The sequence below is a fragment of the Thunnus thynnus genome, chromosome 6, assembly GCF_963924715.1.
Source record: "Thunnus thynnus chromosome 6, fThuThy2.1, whole genome shotgun sequence".
NCBI lineage: Eukaryota > Metazoa > Chordata > Actinopteri > Scombriformes > Scombridae > Thunnus > Thunnus thynnus.
The window spans coordinates 15,177,036-15,201,437 of NC_089522.1; the positions used below are offsets into that span (position 1 = coordinate 15,177,036).

Genomic DNA, 24,402 nt, shown 5'->3' on the forward strand with positions numbered 1-24,402 from the left:
AGGCACTCTTGAGAAATGTAATCGTGAGCAGGCCAGTAAAGGACCTCTCCCAACGTGTCATTGATAAGGAAGGCAAGAGAATGTGAGGTATGTGGTGGCAGACAGCACTGTCATGAATGTGGCTCTTAATTGAGTTTTCCTGTAGATCTATGGGGGTTTTTTTGCAATGTGAATAAAGTGAACAATTCTAAAGGATTTCTAGTGTTTTTCTCCTCTGAAGAGGCATTGACAATTCAATTTTTTGGTGAATTATGCTGTTGCAAAGGAAATGTATCCAAAGGTAAAACTGGGGTCAAAAGAGGTATAAGTATACACTGGGGACACATTCAAGTCTGATTTGTACAAAAAAAACATCTCTATCATACATGTATCTTCAAATATTTATCTCTATAAAACGGAAGAGAGCTACAGCAGGGGGAGGAGGAAATGAGTTACATGACATTTTCTCAATCAGATGTATGTCATAAAAAGATTTACTGCAAAAGAAAAGAACACAAAGCTTGATTTTGCTGTCTGTTAGAATGAAAGGACTCTTGAGATATTAATATTTGAGCATTCAATCATGTACCACTTCCACTGATATTCTGCAATCAAATATCCCCACTTCTTCCCAGATCTGCCTATCAGCTTAACAATCCTCTCCGTCAGTTCGACTCTGACTGGTAGTCTAAATGAGTGTGGGAGAGGAGGAAATTTATTCATACGGCTGCCCTACATCCTCCAGCTACTCTAATCACTATGCCACACAGAGTGACGTGCCAACACAGAGGAAAAACTAACATAAATAGATTAGAGTGACAGATAAGACAGCTCTGAGGTTTCAGACTGACAGGCACAGGCCAGCGGGGGCACTGAAGGATGTCTTCAAGAACAGCTCCCAAAAAACAAAGCCATTAGGTCACTACACAAAACCATTTTTCCGCCTAAATTATTTAGCTATGTGGTGGCAAATTCGGCTCTATTCTCGAGCAGATGGTCGGGGAGGGGGGGGACAATCCCTCCATTCAACGTCTTATAATGATCCGAGCCAAAAAACACCTCCACCTCTAGATACCACAGGATGGTATTACCTCTAATTAGGAAGGGCTATTATTTCATATGCAAACGCCTCTCGTATAACTGCCAACCAACCAACCAACCATCACGACTGATTGCCTTTTCAAAATAAATAAAACACAAGACTCATCTTCTAAGCATAACATCCTTTTTTGTTTGTTACCCTCTGTGGTAATTTCAGCAGTGTTGCAACCGCAGCTATAACTTACAAGTCAGTGTGTAAGAACTGCAAACAGACAGTCAGCGAACGTTCTCCAGTTGAAGATGTGTTTGTTCAAGGAAAAGGACGGCTTTAGAAAGCAGTCAGCGGGGGAGGTGACTGGGAGAGTGGAATATTCAGTGTAGCATTCAGCCTTGACATCCACCATCTCAGTCGTGTGGGCCAGCGATCCTAGGCAGAAGGGAAAGCACCCTCTGTAATGCGCATGAGGAGAATAAAATGAATCATGAGTGTGAGGCCTCCGTGCTGCTTTCCACGCTTTTTAAACTATAGCCGTTGACAAGGGTGTGTTGTAAATATTGCCTGCTTCTGGATGCGTTTTCTCTCCCTCGTCAAAAAAAAAAAAAGCTAGAAGGAAGTGGCCAGGAGTGATGAAAACACTGCTGGAACAAGCAGGATCTGAGCTCAGAGCTCCCATATCCTCTGTGGACAGCTCATAAAACATGCAGCGCCTGGGACTGGGCCTCTTACAGCAGTGGCATTTTAGTGCACCCTGCCACAAACACAGAGGCCACACACACACACACACACACACACACAGGTAGGCTACAAATACACACAATTAATTTTAAAGAGTTTGAAGGAGTTAGACCTACATGGTTTACTACCAGGACTACCAGGTCTTCACTTAAAAATACACATAAGCTATAAAAGGGCAGCTATTTTCCAAAAACATTAGCAGCAGGGGCCTAGAATAATCGGCTTTTGGGAAAATATAAGAAGAGGCTGGATTCTAACGCAGTGTACAGTAGTGATCCGCAGATTAACTCTGCCTGTTCATGTGTGAAATGGAGACTTGATCCCTAACTGATAGTGTGCTATGCCTCCAGCAAACACAGGCTGCATATTTTTCATCTTCCCAAACACCTAACAACTGCAAAATATTGGATTACACAACACATCCTTCACTGTGCAACAACAACGGCACATTAAAAAATACTCCCTGACACAACACGGCTCAGGCTGACTATAGGCCCTGTTGTCTCTTTTAAACCAAAAGGTGAACAGAGAGGGCTGCGCGCCTGAGTTGCTGTGAATAAGCCTCAGATATTCTTGGAATGTTAATGTTAGGCTTTGACCATGGCCGTCTCACAGACTTCTTCTCCTCTCGTCACTGGGCCATTAATGACAATGAAAATACTACTTAGCCGTGCCTATGCCAAAAACACAAAAATTTTGACAAACCTCACCTTCCTGCTTTCTTAATATTTAGTTATAGTAGGACAAGAAACATATTCATAGCGCTGGAGTAACCCTAGCAATTAGCACAATGTTGTGAAACACGATTGTTAACTAATCCCATGCTCGCATTGAGTTTAAGCACACCATATGCCGTGCTCATGCATAGGAAATCAGCCTCTAGTGCTTCTGCACGTCGCAGTCTCTTAGTGGAAATCTAGGAGGGCAGGTTTGTAGAACTACAGTCTTGTTAAAATAGCTTCCCACTGCATCTGCAAGCTTATAAAAAGCCACTGAGAGCATATTCACTACAGTAGTGCATTCATCTTTGTGTATACACATGTGTCAATCTAAAATGTGTAGGCCATTGACACACACACACACACATTTACGCGCACACACATACATATATAAACCAAAAAAAAAAAAAAAAAGAAAGCTGCTGCTGAGCAACTGTATTTGCTGTGCAGGTCAGACTATGTGCTCAGCCAATAAATGGCTGGAGTGTAATGTGCCTTGACCTTCTATCTTTCTTTCAGCAGCACCTTACATATATTGCTGTCTCTCCTCATATATCACTCGGGCAAATGGCGCCCTTCACCCTGCTCCCTCCTGTCCCCTCTTTAAAAGGCTAAGGGGACATCTTTGCCTCCTGTACTCAATTGACAGCCCTGGCGGCTTCCTCGCTAAGCATGAAGGGAGGGGAGGGATGAGGCTCTTTGTGGGGGGAAATGCTGCAATGAATAATTATGTTTCATAACATGCCCCACCCCCCACCCCCCTTCCTTTATTAGCATCAAACAATAATTAATGGGGAACAAGGGGCACTGAAGAGTCTGCTTTTCGCTTTCCAGAACAAGAGGGTCAATATGCCCTTCAACCCTTCGTTTCTGCTCACCGTCAGAGCAGGAGACACCTCATCCTTCTAAAAACACGCTCTTAGCTTATTTATGATGCCAGTTGCTCTGCTGGAGAAAAGGCAGCATTCTTGCCACAGTCAGCAAAACTGGCCGGATCACTTTACACAGCAGTTCACTACTTCCATCTCCACACCTCTACTCAGCAGGCCAACCCAATTCAATAATGAATATGAAATGCCTCCTAATTGATGTCTATGGGAGTTGGAGCGGCTGAAAATACGGGCTATTGGACATGGGCTTGACTTGATTAAGTTTTTGTTTCACGTCAAAAAAAAAATAATCTCTGATCAGCAGTAGCAAAGCCAGTCCTGATCGAATTAGCTTTGCACTAAGAGCTCCATTGATCTTGGCACTCATCTGCGCAGATGAGGCCCGGAAAGGCAGCTGGTAATCCAATAGCAGGGATGGGAAGTGCTTCAAGGACTCTGCTGTGTTTACCCACCTATTTCCTACACAGAGAGGCAAGATGTTAGTGCACGCCACTCACTGGACTGATCCAGTGAAATGAATAAGAGCCGCAGTGTGACCAAAAGCGAGGTACTTGAAAGCTGAAAGTAACTGCTTTCTCCACAGCTATCTTGTAATGAGTAAACAAGATGAATCAAGCCGAGTCTAGATCGGTGTTTAAATGAGCTGAGTGGTAACATTCAAATCCTGATACAGGCTTCACTTCATAATCGTAGCCAAAAATCTAAAAGCAGGGCTGATATCAATTTTAAGGCTCTATTCACTTGAGTGTGAAAGCGTAAGGTTAGGAGAATCAATGTGGAGAAATCTGTCTTTTACACTGTGATAACTTCATTGCAGCAAGCATTGATGCAAGCCTTCGCAATCAATTTTGCATGACGTGAATGACATCAAACAAGAACCCAGAGGGCAGGGAGCATATGAAATGAAACAGAGCAAAGCTAAGGTAGTAAAGGGAGGAAAAAAAAAACATACAGCTGTTTCGCTTGTGGAAATAGTTCAAGTGAAGTGTGCCTTAATAGTATCGCTGTCGTGCATTAACTATAGCGCTGCCACAACGGTGCTCTTCTTCTTCTTCACACACATACACGCACCCGTGATCCATCAAGGATTCATGAGGGAATGCTAGGTAACAGACTGAGTGCGTTTCTCTCCCTTCATATTACTGCAGCAAGAAAAGAGTGAGAACTCTTCAGCAGCCCACACCGCAAACACACACTACTCTCATGCCACACTAATAACCTTGGGCTGTCTACCAATGCCATGACTTTATGGAGCAGTATGGGCTGTAAATAGAAGGTCCATTTCTCACCAGCAGTCTATAACAGCTCTATTTCAGCCACCCTGTCATTAAATATTTATCTTAGCAGAGTGGCGGATCATACCAAGGTGATAACCATTTCAAAATCCAAATCTCTGGCTTTTCCTTCCCCTCAACACCCCACCTCACTCCACCTCTGCCACAACAAAGACCTTTTTTTAAAAGGATTATCTACAAGTGTTCCTTTAATCAGCGCATGGCAGAACTGTAGAAATCCCTCAACAACGGTCCCAGAGGAATACCTTTCTCTGAAGCCTTATCAGGCAGAGGATCTCCTTCACTGACAGCAGACTGAGTGAGTGTGTTTGAGGATGAAAAGATGTGCTGCTACCTTGCTATGATGTCCTCTCCAACAATCTCAGAACAAAGGCCTCCATTTTGAAGTGGAGTTATGATGGCACAGGGCTCTTAAGGTCCTCTGTTGCTGTGTGTCCTACTGGTTTCTATCCTCTTTGTTAGCCTGTTGTTTGTTATGCTAGCAAGATAAGCCATTGTTGTGGGTGGCTGGGTGTACTACAGCAACCGGTGTACTGCTTGAGTGCCAAAGCCGGCAGTCTGTGGGAGGGATTGTGGGTGTTATAGATCACTAGGAGACAGCTGTCCAGTCTTGCCCTGACGCTGACTCAAACACTAACCCCAAAAACCATGTGTTTGCAAACTGGACTGCTTCCTGGTGGGTCTTAAGTTGATCTTTATCAGACCAATAGAGTCAGCTCACTTCATCACAGCAACCTTCCCTTTTTCCAAGCGCAGGGATGAGCAGCTTTGTTATTTATGAAACATAAGAGGTGGAAATCTACTCTGCTACAGCCCGATAAACATTACAAGCTGTCTCGTGTAGGCAAACCTGATTCAGAGAGTGCTAAAATGACACCAGGCGTGGGCAAACAAAGAAATGTGAGGTTTTGGATATATGCATAAACATTATATGAATATTGCAAACACCTCTGGAGAACAGATGACTGGCAAGACACAGCATCATTGTCTACCATAAATGCGCTGAGATTCTCCGCCGCACTAAATAAGGTTCATGCTCCAATAAGCAGAATCAAACCCTTTGAGCATCTGTTGTCTTTAACTCTCTCTGTCTTTGTTACATAGTGCGCCGTCACAGTTAATGATTTCCTCAAGATCTCCATTTCCCACATATGATTTACATGTTTGAAACTGCTCAGTCGAGCAGACACAGGTTTGTAAAGCAGCCATTACTGCCAAGCTGAATCCAAAGAATGTTTGGGCAGCGCTTAGAAATTTCATTTCAAAAGCTAGGTTGATCAAGAGGAAACAGACAAGGTATCAGCATACTGCCTTTCAGTTTCTTCCTGTTTACATATCTGGATTGTGCAGTCATCCCTTCCAGAGAGAATCACCGCCAGCAAAAACAATTACCCCCCCTCCTCCTACCCCCACCCGTGTACAAGCCTCTCACTGACTGCCTCGACTCAGCTTGACAATCAAGCCCATTAGATCTTTCTGTGAATTAACGCTAGTTAACTTAAAGCACTGACACACATCAAGAATAGTCATTAGCCTGTCTTTTTAGCATAAAAACCAGGAATGATTTGCCGGTTCAGAGAGATCATCTCCCTACATGCAGCCTGGGGCTGCCCTCACTATCTACCTCATTATTTTTGGAAGAACAAGGCCACTGATGAATCCTGTTGGATTAAATGTAAGGTGCTCTCGTTATGACCTGGCTTACACACAGCAGCAAACTGCTTTAAGCCGCTCTTCTTACAGACAAAAGAAAATGGAGCGACTTACCAAACACTGTAAATATACAGATAAATCTCACTCAACTAAGCTGTAAAATCAAAGTGGAACTGTTGAAGTACATCACTCCCACGCAGCTGCACATTCTACAGTGAGGAAAGCTGTCAAATGTTTGCTGTTTGTGGATACTAGCTGAGCTGACAAGTGCCAATGATACACCGTGAGTGACAAAGACATTCACTCCTGCTTAGAGGTTTTCCAGATGTGATAGTTTGCAATGCTCTAGTGCTTCATTACTGGATAGAGAGAGGCTGTTGCTGTGTTTTCCCCATTTACGTTGCCAGGGTGACAAATGAAAAGCAGAATCACTCGCACAAGTAATCAAATGAGTGAGTGACAACAAGTCAATATTTTCTCATTGTGTGGACAAGCAATATATCTGCACAGTAACGGGCTGTGCTTCAAGGCTTAGGCAATGCTACACTCATAGCATTATACGGATAATGTGCCAATAATCTGGCTCGTGCGGCTGTTAAGACCAGTGCCAATAAAGACGTAGCATCAAAAGACAACCTTTACCAAGTATGGGCTAAATTACCAACTCGCCAGACATTGTCTAGACTCTGTACTTCAAACAAACATACTCTGTCGTGTAATGGCTACAAGCCAACAAAGACAAAACTGTAATTGGACATTGATCTGTTGAGGTCTAAGGATAAATAATTCATCCTAAGAGCAGCCAGGAGGAGAACAGTATGTAAACACACCAACCTTACTGAGATCTTAGTAAAAATAGCAGAATTGAGATCTTTAAGTACTTAGTAGTTTTTGCTCAGAGAATTCAGATTGCACCCATTTTGTTTTAATTCCTAAGGGCTCACTTGTCATTTTTAAAAAGACATCTTATTAAAAAAACCCTGTCAATTAGCATGCTTTTGATTATATCCTTGACAAAAAAACATGCTCCCTAAACACAAAATGGAGCAAACATCATCTCTACAAGCCTGGTTAAACACAAGCAAGATCAATGGGTAAATTTATCAGCAAATATTACCGTTCGCTGCCTGGCAAGTAATCATTAAGGAATGGCACTGATGCATTATTCATTGGCTAATGTATAATTCAGACTTAACAGCAGATTCTATGCATAAATAAAGCTGTGATACATTTAAACACATTAAATGTTTACTCGCTAAAATAGGATATGAATGCACAGCATGCCCGCTTCCCCGCTGCTGTCACTCGATTTTTTTTGCTACCATTCGTGAGGTTGCGGGGCTGGAAGGTGGATACAGGAATATAGACTGTGGCAGCCCACTCATCATAACACATTCACTTAATGGACACAGACTACTGATTTCCTACGACTGATAGAAAAAAAAAAAAAAGCTGTTAGTGTAGTTGATTGCTAAAATCCCATAGGGTGTCTTGCTTCTTTGTTGGATTAAATAAATGAAAATTAAGAATGGGTCAATACAACCACACATTACAGCCATTACAGCACAGGCATTTATTTTTGTGGCACATTTGAGATTTGTGTAGTCGCTTTATCTCCCTCGGACATCAACATCTGTGTTTCAATCATCATGGCTGGATTGCGATTCGTTGAGGTGTCAGAGCTGGTGTCAGAGGGACAGTCAACAGGGAGGACAAGGAGGCAGTGAGGACACGCAGCCTCCATCTGACGGTGTTCAGAGCGGGCGGCCCTGTGGGGACCGCCATTCCACTTTATGACCATGCACTGAATTAACGAGGCCAGATGTCCCCCCACTTAACATGTGTGAAAGTGCCCTCCGACGGGCTCAGCTGCTTTAAGGATGTACAGACAGAGAAGGGGGAGAAAGGAGATAGGGCCTATTTTCAATTATCCCAATTTCTCACTCAACGTCGGCTCCTGAGGTTTTTGTTAATTAAAGATATCGGCCCCTTCCTCTGCGCACACAACAAATTAGATGGAATTTTCTACGAACAATCAAAGCACCTCTTCTCTTCATCGTTCTCTATTTCAGTAGTCACCCACCAGAGGGTACTGCCTCCTTAGCAGTGCTACCACTGTTTCATGTGTACTATGTCAATCTGTGGCTAATGTATTCTAAATGAGTCACTGGTACACCACTATCTGCAAGGACAATAGGTCAGGAAGCGCAGGGCTGGTGCGAACCATTTAGAAAACGAACCCCCGTCTACAGAATCAACAAGAGAGAGAGAGTTTCGTCATCGTTCCTGAAAACCATGAGTCTGCTTCTGTGTAGGGGGATGGAAACGGCACCAACAACAATGGTAATGGAAGCCATGATCTCTCAATGATTTTCCGCCTTGTTTTACGACAAGGCCGCTCTTGCATTTCTGCATTGTTGGGGTCAAAAGTGGGAGGGTAACTGCGAGCGTCACCGTTGATGCAGTTGAGAAATAGGCCACATTCAGACGGTGAAAAAGCCGGGGTTGTAATTTACCCTCGTTTATCTGATCAGCATCTTACAAACAGTTTTTAATGGGTCAAACATCACATCTGTTTTCATTCATGTAGCTTATTATAATAACAACTGGATCATTTCTTTGTAATTACAATGGAATACAGTTGAGTCATTCAGGCTATTACCCAAATGGAAAGATATCCAGACCCCAGCAGACTTTCTCATTAGAAAGAAAATGAGAGGCCCGCCAACATTGCATCAATTACAACTCGCCTTTCTCTGATTCTTTATGCGTTACATCATACGGTTAAAAAACAACACACAGACAACCGCTGCGTGTTTTTCTCAACCAGCCAGAAACTGCCATCACCTGACACAAGGAGGAAAAAAAAAGGGGGGGGGGCAGGGACGCAGCGTGGTGCAATCCCAGTGAGGGCCATCATGAGAGCAGATTAAATAACGTTTTTCCAATGCCCTGTCAAACATTCAGCTGCCTCTGAGCAGCTAGACAGCCGTTACAGCCTCACTCTATGAAGCAGCTCTCTCTCTCTTTCTCTCTCTCTCTCTTTCTCTCCATGGTCAGAAACAGCCTCTTTGATCCAGATATCACCCCTCAGATTCCTCAGAGGTGACACTCATACACGCGCCTGTATGTGAGCTGAATGTTTACTAGCTCTCTGTACCTTGTCAGCGGTGAGACTTGTGTTTGTGAAAGGGGGGTGGGGGGGGGGGGTGGGTGGTGGCTCACACCGCTACTATGCTTCTCTTGGTTTACATGAATCGATGACACAGACAGTGGACTCAGATCAAATTGCACATCAGTTCTAATTTCCCCACAAACATTGGTATGACAAACTACAAATAGAGATGATGTGAAATGATACCGACAGCGGTGCGATAGTGTGTACATAATTAAGGCTGCTATATTTTCATCGGACAGCAGCTCTTACCCTGAGTGCTCTCTCTCCATACAAATCCCAGACTGCAGAACAACTCCGGCTTCTCGTGTACAACTCCATTAAGAGTGCTGACCACTTCCCCTTTCATTCAATCCACAAGTAGTGAAACAAATGGATACCCTAACCTCAGGGGAAGTGAGGAAGATTTCAAAAAGTGTTCAGATAGACAAGCTATGCGAGCTCCCCCCCCCCACATGACAATGCGGGCTGTATGTGAGATTGAGACGGTACGTTAACCCACATATCCAACATGATTCCTGTCACATTACTGGTTACCATTTCAAAAACAGGCCTGTCACTCTTTTAAAAAAAAAGGACAAACCCTCTCCCGGTTCAGTAACTGTCAAACAGTAAAAAAAAAAAACATTCAGGAAAAAAAGCTCCAGCAGTGACACAGTCAGAGTTTCTACAGATCTATGAATCAGTAGTTCTCAAACACTGTCTTGTTTACGCTGCCATATTGTCAAACCAATCTGGTGGCTCAGATAAACTCATAATATGCGACAATACCTGAATACCATCTGTAAAAAAGGAAGTTTGGCTTGTCGTCTGTAAAATTTTCACACTCCATCTGTTAATGATATCTAAATCAAAGATCACTCCATTTTAAGATTAGAGAACACAAACTGGCAGTTAAAGGGAAACTTCAGGATTTTTCAACCTAGACCCTATTTCCCCATCATTATGTGTCTAAGTGACTAATGGGGACAACGATTTTTGAAATTGGTCCAATATTGAGCGAGAGCAGTACAGCTAGCAGCCACAAAAAGGGCTACAATGTAATCCAACAGGGCAATTGCGCCCCGCCAGCGTACGTCCAATAAAAGCGCTTGTTTTTTCCCACTGACAGGCTCAGATTGTTACTGTCAGTGTCTGACAACATTATGGAAAGGACCATACATGTTTTTCTTTACGTTTCACTTGATCCGGTCTGTTTGTTTTTGTGTCTAACAGAGTCTTGCTCAAGGAGAAGTCTTGTTCTGAAATCTCACGAGAGTTGAGTTGTTGCAGGGAGACAACGGTGGAAACGTGAGTGAGAGTTGAAGAGAGGAGTGCCGGGAGGAGATGGTTGTGTTGGGAGTATAGAAAACGTCGCTTAGTGTTATCTAAAAGTTGTGGCCTGTGTCTGAAATTCCATACTAACATGCTATTTAGCTAAAACAGTATGTGAGATTTTTTAATATGTCCAAACCCTTAGTGTGAAACCAATACTATGTGAATTCCACTATTTACAGTAAGTGACGTGATGATTACAGCTCAGTGCATCTGAAAAGATACAAAATACTGTTTATTCAACACCAGTATATGTTGAACGATAGTATACATGTAGTGCATAGTACGCAATTTCGGATGCAGCGATGGCTGAATATCTAAGCTTTCAACGACTCTCATGAGATTTCTGTTGCGAGACTTCTCCTTGAGCAAGACTTTGTTAGACATAACAACAAACAGACCGGATGAAGCGAAAGGTAAAGAAAAACGTTTTATTTGTCTGTATGGTCCTTTCCATAATCTTGTCAGACACTTATAATAACAATCTGAGCCTGTCAGTAGCAAAAACAAGCACTTTTAGTGGATGTACATTAACGGAGCGCTATTGCCCCAAAGGAATACATTACAGTCTGTTTCACGGCTGCCTGCTGAAGTGCTTTCACTCAATACTGGACCGATATCAAAAACTGTTGTCCCCATTAGTCACTTAGACACAAAAACATGGGAAAATAGGGTCCAGGTTGAAAAATCCCTAAGTTTCCCTTTAAGAGTTTATATTGAGTTGAGAGTTACAGTAACAGTAAGACAGACAACCACTGTTTAATTTTTTTCAACCATAATTGCACCTCATGATTTATACGATGCCACATGTTCGCATTCCTGTGTGAGTTTAAGACTGTGTGAGTCTTAAACATTCACACAATTTTGAGGCAGTAAATGCCCTTTATATTCCAACAATCATCCATTATCTGCAGTGCCCTGCGCCATATATTAGCCCGTGCAGTGTCGTCCCACTCAAGTGGATTAATCACATCTGAATCATTAAGCTAGAGGTCACTTCTCAGTTAGCTGGGGGACAAAAAAAAATGCCACAGGAAGCTGGGCATGGTGGAGATTAGCTCCTCACAATTAGCGATGCAACATCTGAGTCTGTGTAATAGCTCAGTGAAAAATGCAGCAGCAGGGGGAGGATTTCAGGAAGGGATTGTTTTTATATGGCAGAGATTGAAGCCAATCACTGCTTCCCCCCTTCCCTGATTTGAATCTTGTTTCAGGGCTGAAGCTTTCTTTGTGCTTATGTGGCCACATACCCTGTGGAGTCAGCTTCTGACTGAAGTCACATGAAGACTTACTATGACCAATTTTACAGTGATTCAAATAAACAAGCCCTCCTCCTCTTTCTACTATAACTGGAAAACATTAGATAAGCTGCCTTTCAGACAAATAACTGTAGTCTGCTTTCAAATCCCTTAGCTGCCCCCTCCTAAACACACACACACACATCCCACCAGCCAGCCTGCCCCCCCTACGCTTTTCAACAACAGGCACAGACCCCCCCAACCCCCCCACAGTGAGAGCTGCATGTGCTTGGGCCAGAGTTCATAGCCTCTGGGGTGCTGAAGGGGGGGAAGTCAAGTTAATTTGGTGGTCCTTCAACAGTTTGCAACTGGTTCAGCCGGTCTCCCGCACACAGTCCCCTACCCTTCTTCCAGAAACACTCAACTATTTCCATTATTACAGTCCAATAATCAATTTATGACACGAGCAAGGCTGTAAATCCAACAGCCAATCCTTTATGTGAAACTTGGGGAAATCCCAATCGTCAAATTTATGTGCCACTGAGTCATTTAAATTCATTTCAACATTTTTCCCTGTCAAAATGCAACTTTTTCCCCCTCTCGAAGTTGACTGATTGCTAGAATACATACACACAAATAGTTTTTACATCTTTGATGTGTGTTTCCTGGGCAGCAACGTTGCCAATGAAGCTCTTCTTTTGTTTACTTCATTATTCTCACTTTAAAAGCATTAGCTGCTGTTACAGGTCATAGAGGTTGCCTGAGGGTTCTGCTACACAGTCCACAGAGAGCCAAGTTTTACAACAATGCAGCCAACTTTCAGCTTGCTGAAGCACTCAAAAACATTTGACTCGAGGTCACGCACGCTTCCTACTCCGGGTATAAACAAAATCAGGACACTTTTAGCTCAAACTATAAGTGCCACCCGGCTTTAGTCATCACTATTGCACAAATTCCCTCTTTTATCACACACACATTGCTCCCCCTGTCTGCGCCCCCCCCCTCCCTCACCTCCTCCTCCTCCTCCAACCACAACCATCCTGCAATCTTTTTTTGTATTCAACTACTCACCCGCCAGTCTGGTGATTCTTGGGAGTCCCAGAGACTGCTGCAAACAAGTTCAAAACGCGATCCTTGCCCGAGATGACCCACCGAACTTAAAACAAGGAGGGCGAGCCAGCTGGGCCAAATCCAAGAACCGGGACAACACGAGGCGAACACGGACACTTTTTTATCCAACGCGCCCCCCCCCCTCCGGTTCTTTTTTAAACCTGCTGCCCGCACGGAGGGGCTGAGGCGAGCACTTGCTTCAACAAAAGACGGTTTCACTTTACTGATAGACTGTTCACGTCCAGAAATCGCCGGAGCAAAGGCACTGTAACGACAGCTAGCACCCCCCCCTCGCAAACTGCTCCTATTCCCTTTGGCCGTGTTGTTGTTGCTGTCGATGATAGTGTCCACATGAAAAGTAACACAGCGCTGTTAGTTGTTTCGAGGGGTAGGAAACCAGTGAGTTCGCCGTTTACAGGCTCCGCTTCCTTTTTCCACACACACACACACGCGCACACACACACACAAACACTCTCCCCCCCTCTTCTCTCTCTCTCTCTCTCTCTCTTTCCTATGCACACACACACTCACACACCACTCCACGCTCTCTCTATCGCTCCCTCCGTCTCTGTAAACCCACCCCTCCTCCTCCTCCTCCTCCTCCTCCCCTCCTCCTCTTCAGCTGTTCAACAGACGCATCCACATGGCTGACCTAGTCTTTCTTTATCCAGACACTAGTGAAGGAGAATTACCCCGACCACACTCAAAAAAAAAAAAGAAAGAAAAAAAAAATCCCGAGCGAAACAAAAACATGGACTGGATTCAAATAATCGTCAGGGACAAAAGGGTGGTGGTGGGTGGTTGGAGAGGGGGGGGGGGGGGTGGAGGGGACGCCAATGGGGCTGTTGATTGATGGCAGCTCCGTGGGGAAACGCCGTTGTGTATGTGATTGTGTGTGTGTGTGTGTGTGTGTTTGCAACTGCACCAGGAAGCGAGATGCACGGCAGCCAAAGTGGCCCGACCGACCATCATCAGCCGATCAATGGTAACGCTTATGGGAATGTGACTGAAACACTACAGCGAGACAATGAAAGCTACAGCTACAGCCTAGTAGTGCCTTTTGTAAATAATGGCTTAATACTACTTTACTTTGTTTTCCTCTGCGCATTGCCCACAGAGCAATGACACGTTTGAGTGGTGCAAAAAAAAAAAAAAAAAAAAAAGATGAGGGTTTTTAAACGCATGTCGCTGATTTATATCTGAAAACATTACATCTGCTGGAAAAAAAAAAAGAAAAAATACACAAGAGGGAGGCGATTGAATGCTGCTCAGGCTCGTGCAGCTCATTTGCATTTTTGGATAATGAATTAATTAGTCACCCCACCCATTAAAAAGGCAGAAACAAGCAGGGATGATAATGTGAATAGTCCATTAGCAACATTTGGGGAGGGGGGGGTTGATTTTAAATGGTTAAGCCTGAGCTTCATATCAAATGTGATACTGGTTATTTTCAAGGTCTCATTTTGGTGTCGTTTTATGCTTGAAAACAGATGATTCAGTTTGTTTTTATCTACCAGTCTTAAAAAAAAAATCTGACATTTTCCCTACCAGTGTAAGCGCAGCGGGACAATGAAAGATAAACTGCATTAAGTTATAAATTAATAGGATGATTTCCATTTCACTGAGCAAGTAGCTTGACACATTTTCATTGTCTTAAACATGATATCGGATCACTGTCAAAATCCAATTAACCAAAGCAAATAGTGTCCGCATTGGGCTCTTTTTGCACTAAAGCCGAACACGGGCAGGAGAGACAGGCAGTAAGGATCAATAGAAATTGAATTGAGGGTGGTGTGCAGGGGGTCCTTCATTGTCCTACAAACCATGTTGGCCATCTTTTTTTCAATAGCAGAGAGAGAGAGAGGGAGTGTGTGTGTGTGTGTGTGTGTGTGTGTGTGGAGGGGGGGGGATCTGCTGTGCAACAAAGTGCTAGCAAACCTCTTCCAGCTCCTGAGGCAACTGTCCTGAGAAGTCTTCCCCCCCCCCCCCCCCCATCCACATAGTAACCCAACACCACAGCAGCAACAGCTCCTCCCTTATCACAGTAGTATATACATTTCACAAGGTCAATGTTTGTGATATTTACACACACACACACACACACACATATACAGTCTGCTTCCTTTCCTGATTACACAACATTCAAAGGATCTAAAGATTGATAAGGAGGCGGAAATGCACCAATAATTCTGACGCACAATCAAAGCCTAAAAGACACGTAATGATGTTTCAGGTTCCAAAAAAAAAAAAAAAAATCACTCCACAAGAGACTCAGTGTGTTACAAATGGAAACTAGTCAACATTTTCAGTACATTTGTGAGACTTAAGTTGGCCAAAGGCAGCAAAGCGAATCCTCTCTGAAGGCAGTGCAGAGCAAAGCTGGATTGGCTGGCGGGGCAGGCTCCCCCTCCCCGGCAGATGAGATCCCATTATCAGGCAGACGAGAACTCCACCTCCAGGATTTCACAGCTCCTCTGTTTATCACATGGCTCTGTCAAGTTGGGCACCATTAACCGATAATGAAAGGAGACAACCGGTGCAGTTACAAGCAAAGCACTCCACATTCTACAGGCCTAAGCATGTATCTGGGAAGCTGACTGTGTCTATTCAATTCTGTTCAGCATTCAAACGGCCCATCACAATACTTTTTCCCCCGAGCAACCACCCCCCCCCCTCCCTCCCTCACCCCCCCATCCCAAACCCCCCCACTTCTTCTACAGCTACAGTGCCTTCAATCCCAACAGAACAAAAACTGGTTACTTGGTGCTTCTTTCTGAATTCAGAGGAAATGAAATCTAACAGAGCTGCGCGCCGCTCAAAAGAGAAAAATTGCACTTTCCTGCGACACTCTTTTTCCTAAAGATTATTAAAGGAGAACAATTTCATGTAAAAGCTAACAAAACCAGAGGGGGTGTGTATGAGAAGAAGAAAAAAAAAAAACGGCACAATAAAGAAACACAAACTATCATTTTGAAACATGTTTTCCTCATCCACATCAAACATAATTAGTACAAGTGTTACTAAACAAAAGAGATTGCAAGACTGCCACTGAATCAAAGGCCAACATGCCCCCTCCTCCTCCTCCTCCTCCTCCTCCTCCTCCTCCTCCTCTCCCTCCCTTCCTCCCCTGTCTGACTACTCCATTTATGGTTTATAGGATTCTGTAGCCACTTACGCTCATTAAAAATGAATACTTAACAAAAGCTGTGGCTGACACACACTGTTTGCTTTAGCCTGATTTCTCCACGCTGGAGAAAAACAAGCCACTCAGAGGCAGCAAACAGAGAGCAGGAAGAATAAGAGAGAGAGAAAGAGCTCAGCAATACAAATAAGTCAGCCAGTAGCTGAAACAACAGAAAAAAAAAAAAATGACATGGATGACTGAGCCAAGCCTGTGAGAGACTTGGCAAGCCTCAGAGGACCTGGCCTCTTAAGCACTCATATCTAGTAACTTCATTTAATACATTCACCAGGGATGAGCAGACAAGTTGAAGGAAAAAGGGATTGAGAGAAGAAAACAGACTTGTAAACCAAGAGGAGGGTTAGGTTGTGGTGGTGGTGGTGGTGGTGGTGGTGGTGGTGCGCTTCAGAAGCTCGACTTTAACACATGACTAAATCTCTACAGTGTAACAGGCTAACTTCCTTGCTGCCAAAACATAATACGAGGAGGAAAAAAAACAAAAAAAAAAACAAAAACGGATGTGCTAGATTGAACCTTGAGACCATTTTACCAGTCGTAGGCAGGTATTATCTACAGATGCTGTTTTTCTCACATTAGAAACTTGAACAGTGCTTTTTCCAGATGGGGTTTTAAAAGCATTGACTCTATCTCCGCCACACGTACTACATCCATAAAGAACAAAAACTGTGTGACTGCTGCTTGAAGTTACTGTTCTTCACACTGACGGCAAGTGCTGATAGCTGCCCCCCCCCCTCCTCCCCTCCTCCCCTCCTCCCTCGTTCTCTGCTGGCAGGCGAGCAAAAAAAAAAAAAAAAAAGCTGACTTCAAATCATTCATTGCCCCTTTTAGCCTTCATGGATTCTTAAGAGAGTACTTTACAAGTTGGGGGAATCCGAAGGGAAAATAGGGTCTTACACGACTAATTAAAACACAGACTCTGCCTGGAGGGGGTTGAGAAAAGGGGAAGCAATAAAACAATCCTCTCCGATCTCCCAACAAAGTAACTCAAGGAAATTACTCGACTAACTATGGTTAACTACACGCTTGTGGATATGAGGATTCAAGGTTTTACGAAAGTACTGCTTTCAAAAAGACTCGACAGAGTAAAATTCCTAAAAGAAAAAAAAAAAGCCTTTGTAACAACAGCAGTTACACTCCTTCTCTATACAAGCAGACAGCACTATCAAGGAGACACAAGACTAACTGGAAATCAAGATGTCCTTTGGAGACAATCCAGACAGATAACTAGTAATTAAGCTGCTACCTTGCAAGCTTTTATTTGTGATCATTAACACTGTTGTAAAAAAGTGAGGAAAGCCAAGGAATGGTATTTCACTTTAGGCAATCAGTGCAAGGTCTAGCCTCACATAGCTATCTTGTTTACATAGCTATTCACAGTCACATTTGGCAGCCTTGCAACACTCTGAAAACCAAGACACTTGTAGGCTACATATGTCTAATCTCTTTGCCAAGCTACACAAGCTACTCAAGAGAGTGAAACTTGCACACAGCAGCCATTTGGTAAAAGTATTGCATATTAAGAAAATGAATGTAAGTAAACCTTATTCCAGATGGAGGTAGCTGCCACCTGGCAAACCAATTGATCAAATGTTAGCGAGAGGAAACAAGCGTTTTCTCTTTGTAAAATGCAGCAAAACCTGACTGTTCATTTCCAGACTTTGATAAAAAAAACAAACAGCTTTTAATAGACGCTCACTCTACGTGTGAATTCACACAGAGAAGACAGAAACAGGGCTAAAAGAAAATCAGGGAGTGAAATACCCATGAATCGACAATTAATCAACCAACTGTGCATGGCCGCAAACTCACATATATAGACTGTGAACACAAACAAATGCACACGTGTGATACCTTAGATGCTATTTCACTAAGCCCCTGATTTTCCACAGACATTCTTCAAGCTCTCACATGGACCGTCTGTGTCTGTCTGATTCTCCAGGCAACACAGGGCCTCATTCATCTGAATAAAAGAGCAGTTCAGCCTGCCGTGGCTGCACAGAGAACAGACTCTGAGGAATGAGACTGTATTTCCAAAAGGGCCACAGAGAAACAGAGTGCAGGCTGTGGCACAAACGAGGAAGTTTACATTTCAGGCAAATCCTTTTCTGAACAAAGACGGCAAGATAAACAAACAGTACGTGTGCCTGATGCTTAGCTCTGGAAAGTCCTATTCCACTAACTGTATTTTAAAAGTGATCTTTGAAGCGAATGGGGGTCCATGATCGTGAAAGCAACAGAGAAAGAGAGAGAGAGAGAGTGGCGGTTGGGGTGTGTGATTCCTGTGTGGCTACTGTCTCCGAGCTAATCTGCTCAGATAGCCAGTGACTGCTCCATTTCACACAGAGCACATGGCTGTCTCACCTCCATACACTGCCACCCTATGGACAGTGAGTGGAGGTGCAGTTTCGTGCTGTTGCTGTGCTGAGAAAAGAGGGGAAAAAAAAGGGGAGGTGGGGGGTGGGGGAAAAAAGAGGCTCATAATGTGTAAACCTAAAAATTAACTCCACACACTATAATTAATGACATGCATATTAATATGCTCAATATGCTGCAATGGCCCACAAAGCTGTATCTCTTTCTTTTTTTTCCTTTTTTTTCTCTTTCCTCCAGTACCGATGCTTATTCAGAAATCAATTATTCTCCTCTGGTCACACTTGACTGCTCTCAGTATGTAAGCTAATGATTCAGCCATCTAGTTTACAGATAGATAGTGATAACTAGAATAAGCACATCCATTACAGGTCAGAGGAACAACATTCTCAAATCATTCAAGCTAATTTTTCACATCTTGGATTTTTCCACCTCACTTTCTTCATATTTCTTTTTCTTTTTTCTTTTTTTTCATTTGGCATGAATAATAGCAGAGAGAAGTAATCTCAAAGGCAAATGTAAGGTCAGCATGTCAGCGCTGGGTGCGGTGAGAAAAGGATGTGTTATTCAAAGAGACAGCACACAGACAGGGTGTTGAGGCTGTGTTATGAGATTAGACTGTTTTTGTGGGAGCGAACGGGTAAAAATATGTCTGTATGCAGTCGGAGCAGACAGTTTGGAGATCAGTGCTGAGGTCAAGAGGAGCCACTTAGCTGTGCTTTGGCCTTCCAACCCCTACAGCGTTCAGAATCAACCGTTCCACTGTGGGAGTAGATAAAAAGCTTGGCAGCAGCCTTGCAACTGAAGACGACTGTATTTACTAATGCACGCAGGCTTTATTTACAGCTTTTTAAAGGTACAAAATGGAAATTAATGGGAATAGGTGGGAAGCTCGCTCATTAGCCAGAATATATATTAGGATAGCCTCGCTACTGCGGATCCCTAAAGGCATTAAATCTAGGGGTTTGCTATAAACAAACAAAGCAATAAATAATCCAGACTAAAAAACATACCTCTCTCTCAATTACAACTAAACCATGAAGGTCATTTTAGATTTTTTTTTCCTCCAACTATTAGCAGAATAATGTAATATGTGAGTTAATGAGATTTACACCAGATGCGATGCTGCTTTTTTTCCCCCCACCACACATTATTACAACAGCAACGACACAAGAAAGCTGTCTCTTTGTCATCTCTGGTGAAGAGAAAATGTGTTGAAATCTGAGAATAATACGTTAAGTGTCATTTATGATTACATGGTAAGCCTGCTACCTTTGTCTTTATTGTTTGGACTTATGAATCAAGTGAGCATGGAAGTGTGTTTCTCATTATGTTGTTCTGGACACACACAGAATTACTACTCAGAAGTGGTGAACTGGAAATTCTGCAAATTGCTTGTTTGGATGCACGTATTCTGCATAATGCATGAAGCATCTAACATATAATAGATATGTGTGTGTGTGTGTGTGTGTGTGTGTGTGTGTGTGTGTGTGGGGTAGGAAGTGAGTGTGCGTGTAAGAGATAGCGACCAAGTGGGAGAGACGCGGGGAATGAGAGATAGAGTAACAGTGTTGATATTCGATATTGAGCAGAGTGGAAAGCGAACAGGCAGCATGCTAACTGTCTATATAATAGGAGCAGCGGGGAATAGACAGAAGAGGCTTGGTGCGGCATGAGCTCCTGAAGTCAGCTCGGAAGAGGGATGGATTGAGGGAAAAGATGGATGGGGTGAGTGAGGAGAGGAAAGAGGGAGGGAGGGGAGGAAGGGAGTGCAAGCTGTAGCTCTCTCTGTTCCTGCACACATCAGCAGCAGGAGGGCAGGGATGCGCGGAGGCCACAGCAAGCCAATTACCAAACTCATTAAGTAACCTGCTAGTCGGCTTTGAACTGCAGCCCCCTCCATATCGTGACTGGATTCTCCGCTGCTGCTGTGGACATTCGGATAGGCACTACATTCACTCTCACACCTCTTTTTTTTTTTTTTTTAAAAAAAAAAGAAGAAATGGCTGGAGAGGGGAGCGGAAATGGCAAAATGGTAATCAAATGCTCACATGCATTAGCGCAAAGTAGAATCACAAGTGAAGCCATAATGAACGTGGTTGGTAGACTGGTGGCTTGAAGGCATGATGTTGCCAAAGACAGCATTGCAAAGGCTGCAAATGAAGGGAGACCTGTACAGCACTGTAGGTAATGCTAAACAAAACAGGAAATAATGCATCCAGACAAGAGTGGGTAAGCACAGGTTAGCAGTGGAGGGATGAATGAGTGCTGACAAGCTTCAGTGTTTATTTCCAGTGGCACTGAAAGCAGCAGGAGAGGTGGCAGGGAGGAGGGGGGGAGAGGGGGGCAAGACAATGAAGAAGACGAAGCACAATGAGGAGTGAGGATGACGACGGAGAGAGGAATATGGCTGAGAGCACTGCGGACAGGTAAAGAAAATGATCAAGGTCCACTGAGTGAAGCAAGAGCGGAAACATTTGGAGGGGGGAGAGGGGACGGGGGTTAGGGCAGAGGAAAACGCTGCGTTAGTCAGCGCTCCAGTGTCACGAAGCGTTGTTGACTAACCTCGACTGCATTCACCTCCTAGCTCACTGCCTCTCAACAAGTATTGACACAACGACAGTCTGCAAGAGAAAAACTGAAGGGAAACAGACACACACACACACGCGCACACACACACAGACACACACACACAGAGGACAGGGGAGAAAAAAAAACCATGAATGATGTGTAAATGGAACAAACGAGGTGATAACAGCTTGACGGTAGAGGTGTATGCATGGGTGAGGAAGGCTGCCATATTTGGCATCATGTTGAACACATGGTGAATGTAGCCACTGAAAGACATGAAGGTGCACAAAAAAATACCATTCACAGTGCAGTTAACATTTTCTATGAGGAGATTGTGAGCATTTATTCTGAGCCAGTATTCATTTCCCTCTACTCAATAAACCTCTCTGGATACACAAAGATCTAGGCACTCATACCTGCTACACACAATGTAAAACTCACACACACACGCACACGCACACACACACACAGACCCCCAACCCTGAACCTCCCCCATTATCCCATGAGCCCTCTCTTCTCTGCCTCGCTCGACAAGAGCTTGGAAATAAAAACATCACAGCTCTGCCTCGCAGCACCTGTTCAATAACATTGACATTTCACATTCAGCATCCGCACATTGAGAGATTCCCTGCATTTACTCTCTTTAACACCCAGAAACACGACACACACACACACACATACACACACAATCAATCTGCTACTTATAATGTACGCATTTGAATACTGCACAGACTGGGAACGTGTACGTGTGTACTTCTGTTCTGCAGTCATGCATTGGGTGTCACGATCCAAATTAATTGTTAGGTAATCATCTTGATTTTAGCTTCTTTTTTTTTTCCCCAACAACTCGCTCATTAAAATATGGTAATTCTTACACAATTGTGTCATTCTCCTCATGAAAACCGTTCTTTGTAGTCAATGATCAATTACTCAAGTCTATACATGTGACTTTTCTGGTTGCTAAAAGTGTTGCAGAACCAACTGAATGATGAGGATAATTAAAGAAAATGTGTCAATATGGTTTACAATAATGTACAGTACAGCCTGTGTTTGTTATCTGTAGCTCATTATGAGGATGAGAACATTAAGGGCATCTCACAAACAACATAAGATGATGAGTAACCGATGAATATGTAAGGCACTGTGGGATGAGAATATATGTCAGATTTTTTTTTTCTTTAAAAAGGAGGGCGTGGTTGCTTTCTTAACCAATTATTTATTGACGGAAAAAGCTTGTACAAAACAAGGCAACATCCCTAGATATTTACCAGATGTACAAAATGGTACTGTTTGTTATTATTCATGCCCTGCTTCTAACACAACACGCCTCCTGAATTCAGCCTGCATTTTGAAGTGAAATGGTGTGTTTGGTTTTGAATTTGAAAATACCACCGGGTGTGCAGGGAATAAAATCGAAGTATTTCTATCATGGGTGTAGGTTTGGGGATGGACGGTAGGGACATGTCCCTACCAATATTTTTACCGATCTCATACAATCTAACCGCTTTAACCGCTTTAACTCCACGTAACGTTAACAGTAAGATCTCTGCAGTGTTGCCAGGTTTGTGTGGTTTCTGCAAAAAAGTGTGCTATTATGAGGAATATGAGGATATGAGGAACACTCAACCCTCAACTTCAAGCTGTACGCATTGTTGACTGGTAGCAGCAGCAGTAGTGGAGTCGGTGAGGTGGAGAATCTGAAGTGATTAGTATTTATAGTTTAAACGTTCCAAACGTCACAGAATTGAAAACAACTTCACTGGACAAAACTAAGATCACTTGATATTGTATTTAATTTCAGACGTTAGTTGTCGTTAGCCAATTTGTGATTGTTGCTCAGACATTCTGTTTAATTAAACAACTTTATTACTGTTGGCGAAAATTCCTCCCAAAAGCAAATTAAGACTTCAGGTCCTTTGTGTGCACACATGTGCCTATGAAAGAGAAGAGAGTGATAGAGAGCAAGTACACGTACACAATTACTTTGGCCGTCTGACAAAAAATGTCACTAGAAAAGTTAAAACCAAACTTGATTTCTATCCACACAGTCTCAGCACTGTTCAGTAGCCCAGCAAGCAGGGTTTACTGTTGTCTTATACTTGATGGAGACACAGTAAAAAACACAAATACACACAACCACCACCGAGATAAATATTTCTATTCACTCTATGATCAAACTTGCCAAAGAAGATTTTGGGTTCATGGAGGTTTGACTTAAACATTCGGCTTCATTTTCCTTTTAGACGCACCATGACACTATAATGCATGTTTTCATACAATAGTTACCACCTGAGGACAAGATGAAATGTGCAGTGGGCCACCTAGTGCCAGGGTTCAATGGTGTCACCAGGTGCAGCCTAACCTGGGTGGCTGAGCAGGGACATCTGTTTGACGGCATTAGAGCCATCAGAGCGCTGCCATAACCACAGATTAAATGGCAGTAAATCTCTGGATTAGAACCATGTATGAATAGCTCACATTGATTTTGCAATCCCTCCAGTAACTCTGGGATTTCCACAGTGACAGACAATGTGACCATCAAGCGTGCACACACACGCAGGGACTCATCTGTTTCACAGTTTTTTAAAAACCCTTTAAAAATCTGTCTGTGACTAACCTATCTTCCATTTTAATCTGCTCATATCTCGGCCTAGAGGTTGTATCCAAATAGCACAAAGCATGCAATGTCGTTCCTTTAGCAAACTACCCTTCCATCCAGTCTCTCCCACTAGTCACAACACGGCAACTAAAACAAGCTCAACAGGCCTAGAAATGTCCGTTCCTATAATCTAGTCTGTGTGTGTTCACATGGGAGCAGGATCTCTTCCGTGCTCTGCGAGTTGAGGGTTATTGTATGTGAGCACCACGGGGTGATTTGGACGATGACAAAGACAAACTGGCCTTTCCCTCTTTGCTGCCTGGTCTCGTTTTTTAGTATCTGAATATGCATGTGCCCCCTCTCTCTCTCTCTCTCTCTCACCCACACAAAAATTCACTCAGCCCCGATGAGACCTTTTTGACACGACAATCCCAAAATCCCGTGCTGAGACCCCAATCCCCTTCGACCACCATAGTCCTTCAGAAGCTGGCTGACATCAAAGACAAGCGC

General features: G+C 43.4%; 1 protein-coding gene across 6 annotated transcripts in view; it reads right to left on the reverse strand.

Annotated features, from left to right (window-relative positions):
- The window catches only part of rerea (arginine-glutamic acid dipeptide (RE) repeats a), a 132,734-nt gene that overhangs the window by 81,742 nt on the left and 26,590 nt on the right, over positions 1–24,402 (reverse strand). For 3 of the 6 annotated variants that reach the window (XM_067591998.1, XM_067591993.1, XM_067591992.1), the window contains one exon: positions 21,288–21,360. The exons of 2 other annotated variants lie outside the window; for them this stretch is intronic. The gene's annotated coding sequence lies outside the window, so the exon portion shown is untranslated. Of the gene's footprint in view, positions 1–13,111; positions 13,694–21,287; positions 21,361–24,402 lie in introns of those variants that run through there. One more of the 6 variants, XM_067591994.1, reaches the window with a different exon arrangement.